The following is a 5,482-nucleotide window of genomic DNA, read 5'->3' as shown; positions in this document are numbered from 1 at the left end:
CGATGCACATCTGGAGGCATTCTGTAATCTGTGGAGTATCAGAGTGTTGATGAAACACAGAAATTGCATCGGGATTGAATACAACAGTCACCATGCGCACTTTCCTCCATGGGAGTAATTCTCAAACAGGCTACGCTTTGATCGTTCCCTGGAAGACCAGTAGTAGTTTCCGATGCACATCTGGTGGCATTCTGTAATCTGTGGACTATCAGAGTGTTGATGAAACACAGAAAATGCATCGCGATTGAATACTACATTCACCATGCGCACTTTCCTCCATGGGAGTAATGTCTCACACAGTCTACGTTTTGATCGTTCCCTGGAAGATCATTAGTAGTTTCCGATGCACATCTGGAGGCATTCTGTAATCTGTGGACTATCAGAGTGTTGATGAAACACAGAAATTGCATCGGGATTGAATACAACAGTCACCATCCGCACTTTCCTCCATGGGAGTAATGTCTGAAACAGTCTACGCTTGGATCGTTCCCTTATCATTTAGCTACAAAATAGCAGGTAAGCAATTGGAAGTAGTTAATTCAATAAACTATCTGGGAGTACTCATTAGGAGTGATTTAAAATGGAATGATCATATAAAGTTGATCGTCGTCAAAGCAGATGCCAGACTGAGATTCATTGGAAGAATCTTAAGGAAATGCAATCCGACAACAAAGGAAGTAGGTTACAGTACGCTTGTTCGCCCAATGCTTGAATACTGCTCAGCAGTGTGGGATCCGCACCAGGTAGGGTTGATAGAAGAGATAGAGAAGATCCAACGGAGAGCAGCCCGCTTCGTTACTGGTTCATTTAGTAATTGCGAAAGCGTTATGGAGATGATAGATAAATTCCAGTGGAAGACTCTGCAGGAGAGACGCTCAGTAGCTCGGTATGGGCTTTTGTTAAAGTTTCGAGAACATACCTTCACCGAATAGTCAAGCAGTATATTGCTCCCTCCTACGTATATCTCGCGAAGAGACCATGAGGATAAAATCAGAGAGATTAGAGCCCACACAGAAGCATACCGACAATCCTTCTTTCCACGTACAATACGAGACTGGAATAGAAGGGAGAACCGATAGAGGTACTCAGGGTACCCTCCGCCACACACCGTCAGGTGGCTTGCGGAGTATGGATGTAGATGTAGATGTAGATGTAGTTGTTTCCGATGCACATCTCGTGGCATTCTGTAATCTGTGGACTATCAGAGTGTTGATGAAACACAGATAATGCATCGGGATTGAATACAACAGTCACCATGCGCACTATCCTCCATGGAAGTAACTCTCAAACAGTCTACGCTTTGATCGTTCCCTGAAAGACCAGTAGTAGTTTCCGAATCACATCTGGTAGCATTCTGTAATCTGTGGACTACCAGAGTGTTGATGAAACACAGAAATTTCATCCGGATTGAATACAACAGTCACCATGCGCACTTTCCTCCATGGGAGTAATTCTCAAACAGTCTACGCTTTGATCGTTTCCTGGAAGACCAGTAGTAGTTTCCGATGCACATCTGGTGGCATTCTGTAACCAGTGGACTATCAGAGTGTTGATGAAACACAGAAATTGCATCGGGATTGAATACAACAATCACCATGCGCACTTTCCTCCACGAGAGGTATGTCTCAAACAGTCTACGCTTTGATCGTTCCCTGGAAGACCAGTAGTAGTTTATGATGCACATCTGGTGGCAATCTGTAATCTGTGGACTATCAGAGTGTTGACGAAACACAGAAATTGCATCGGGATTGAATACAACAATCACAATCCGCACTTTACTCCATGGGAGTAATGTCTGAAACAGTCTACGCTTTGATCGTTCCCTGGAAGACCAGTAGTAGTTTCCGATGCACATCTGGAGGTATTCTGTAATCTGTGGACTATGAGAGTGTTGATGAAACACTGAATTTGCATCGGGATTGAATACAACAGTCACCATGCGCACTTTCCTCCATGGGAGTAACTCTCAAACAATCTACACTTTGATCGTTCCCTGGAAGATCAGTAGTAGTTTCCGATGCACATGTGGTAGCATTCTGTAATCTGTGGACTATCAGAGTGTTGATGAAACACAGAAATTTAATCCGGATTGAATACAACAGTCACCATGCGCACATTCCTCCACGGGAGGTTTGTCTCAAACAGTCTACGCTTTGATCGTTCACTGGAAGACCAGTAGTAGTTTCCGATGCACATCTGGAGGTATTCTGTAATCTGTAGACTATGAGAGTGTTGATGAAACACAGAAATTGCATCGGAATTTGTAGACAACAGTCACCATGCGCACTTTCCACCATGGGAGTAATGTCCCAAACAGTCTACGCTTTGATCGTTCCCTGGAAGACCATTAGTAGTTTCCGATGCACATCTCGTGGCATTCTGTAATCTGTGGACTATCAGAGTGTTGATGAAACACAGAAAATGGATCGCGATTGAATACAACAGTCACCATGCGCACTTTCCTCCATGGGAGTAATGTCTCAAAGAGTTTACGATTTGATCGTTTTCTGGAAGACCAGTAGTAGTTTCCGATGCACATCTGGAGGCATTCTGTAATCTGCGGACTATTAGAGTGTTGATGAAACACAGAAATTGCATCGGGAATGTATACAACAATCACCATGCGCACTTTCCTCCGCGGGAGTAATGTCTCAAACAAACTACGGCTTTGATCGTTCCCTGGAAGACCAGTAGTAGTTTGCGACGCACATATGGTGGCATTCTGTAATGCGTAGACTATCCGAGTGTTGATGAAACACAGAAATTGCATCGTGATTGAATACTACATTCACCATGCGCACTTTCCTCCATGGGAGTAATGTCTCAAACAGTCTACGCTTTGATCGTTCCCTGGAAGACCATTAGTAGTATCCGATGCACATCTGGAGGCATTCTGTAATCTGTGGAGTATCAGTGTGTTGATGAAACACAGAAATTTCATCCGGATTGAATACAACAGTCACCATGCGCATTTTCCTCCACGGGAGGTATGTCTCTAACAGTCTACGCTTTGATCGTTCCCTGGAAGACCAGTAGTAGTTTCCGATGCACATCTGGTGGCATTCTGTAATCTGTGGACTATCAGAGTGTTGATGAAACACAGAAATTGCATCGGGATTGAACACAACAGTCACCATCCGCACTTTCCTCCATGGGAGTAATGTCTCAAAGAGTCTACGCTTTGATCGTTCCCTGGAAGACCAGTAGTAGCTTCCGATTAACATCTCGAGGTATTCTGTAATCTGTGGACTATCAGAGTGTTGTTGAAACACAGAAATTGCATCGGGATTGAAGACAACAGTCACCATGCGCACTTTCCACCATGGGAGTAATGTCCCAAACAGTCTCCGCTTTGATCGTTCCCTGGAAGACCAGTAGTAGTTTCCGATGCACATCTGGTGGCATTCTGTAATCTGTGGACTATCAGAGTGTTGATGAAACACAGAAATTGCATCGGGATTGAATACAACAATCACCATGCGCACTTTCCTCCATGGGAGTAACTCTCAAACAATCTACGCTTTGATATTTCCCTGGAAGACCAGTAGTAGTTTCCGATGCACATCTGGTAGCATTCTGTAATCTGTGGACTATCAGAGTGTTGATGAAACACAGAAATTTCATCCGGATTGAATACAACAGTCACCATGCCCACATTCCTCCACGGGAGGTTTGTCTCAAACAGTCTACGCTTTGATCGTTCCCTGGAAGACCAGTAGTAGTTTCCGATGCACATATGGAGGTATACTGTAATCTGAAGACTATGAGAGTGTTGATGAAACACAGAAATTGCATCGGAATTGAAGACAACAGTCACCATGCGCACTTTACACCATGGGAGTAATGTCCCAAACAGTCTACGCTTTGATCGTTCCCTGGAAGACCATTAGAAGTTTCCGATGCACATCTGGAGGCATTCCGTAATCTGTGGACTATCAGAGTGTTGATGAAACACAGAAATTGTATCGGGATTGAATACAACAGTCACCATGCGCACATTCCTCCACGGGAGTAATGTCTCAAACAATCTACGCTTTGATCGTTCAATGGAAGACAAGTAGTAGTTTCCGATGCACATCTGGTGGCATTCTGTAATCTGTAGACTATCAGAGTGTTGATGAAACACAGAAATTGCATCGGGGTTGAATACAACAGTCACCATGCGCACTTTCCTCCATGCTAGTAATGTCTCTAACAGTTGTCGCTTTGATCGTTCCCTGGAAGACCAGTAGTAGTTTCCGACGCACATCTGGAGGCTTTCTGTGATCTGTGGACTATCAGAGTGTTGATGAAACACAGAAATTGCATCGGGATTGAATACAACAGTCACCATGCGCACTTTCATCCATGGGATTAATTCTCAAACAGTCTATGCTTTGATCGTTCCCTGGAAGACCAGTAGTAGTTTCCGATGCACATCTGGTGGCATTCTGTAATCTGTGGACTATCAGAGTGTTGATGAAACACAGAAATTGCATCGGGATTGAACACAACAGTCACCATCCGCACTTTCCTCCATGGGAGTAATGTGTGAAACAGTCTACGTTTTGATCGTTCCCTGGAAGACCAGTAGTAGCTTCCGATTAACATCTGGAGGTATTCTGTAATCTGTGGACTATCAGAGTGTTGATGAAATACAGAAATTGCATCGGGATTGAATACAACAGTCACCATGCGCACTTTTCTCCATGGGAGTAGTGTCTCAAACAGTCTACGCTTTGATCGTTCCCTGGAAGACCAGTAGTAGCTTCCGATTAACATCTGGAGGTACTCTGTAATCTGTGGACTATCAGAGTGTTGATGAAACACAGAAATTGCATCGGGATTGAAGACAACAGTCACCATGCGCACTTTCCACCATGGGAGTAATGTCCCAAACAGTCTACGCTTTGATCGTTCCCTGGAAGACCAGTAGTTGTTTCCGATGCACATCGGGAGGCATTCTGTAATCTGTGGACTATCAGAGTGTTGATGAAACACAGAAATTGCATCGTGATTGAATACTACATTCACCATGCGCACTTTCCTCCATGGGAGTAATGTCTCAAACAGTCTACGCTTTGATCGTTCCCTGGAAGACCATTAGTAGTATCCGATGCACATCTGGAGGCATTCTGTAATCTGTGGAGTATCAGTGTGTTGATGAAACACAGAAATTTCATCCGGATTGAATACAACAGTCACCATGCGCATTTTCCTCCACGGGAGGTATGTCTCTAACAGTCTACGCTTTGATCGTTCCCTGGAAGACCAGTAGTAGTTTCCGATGCACATCTGGTGGCATTCTGTAATCTGTGGACTATCAGAGTGTTGATGAAACACAGAAATTGCATCGGGATTGAACACAACAGTCACCATCCGCACTTTCCTCCATGGGAGTAATGTCTGAAACAGTCTACGTTTTGATCGTTCCCTGGAAGACCAGTAGTAGTTTCCGATGCACATCTCGTGGCATTCTGTAATCTGTGGACTATCAGAGTGT

This window comes from Schistocerca gregaria, unplaced genomic scaffold, assembly GCF_023897955.1.
Source record: "Schistocerca gregaria isolate iqSchGreg1 unplaced genomic scaffold, iqSchGreg1.2 ptg000073l, whole genome shotgun sequence".
In the NCBI taxonomy this organism is placed as follows: Eukaryota; Metazoa; Arthropoda; class Insecta; order Orthoptera; family Acrididae; genus Schistocerca; species Schistocerca gregaria.
This window is presented reverse-complemented; position numbering follows the sequence as displayed.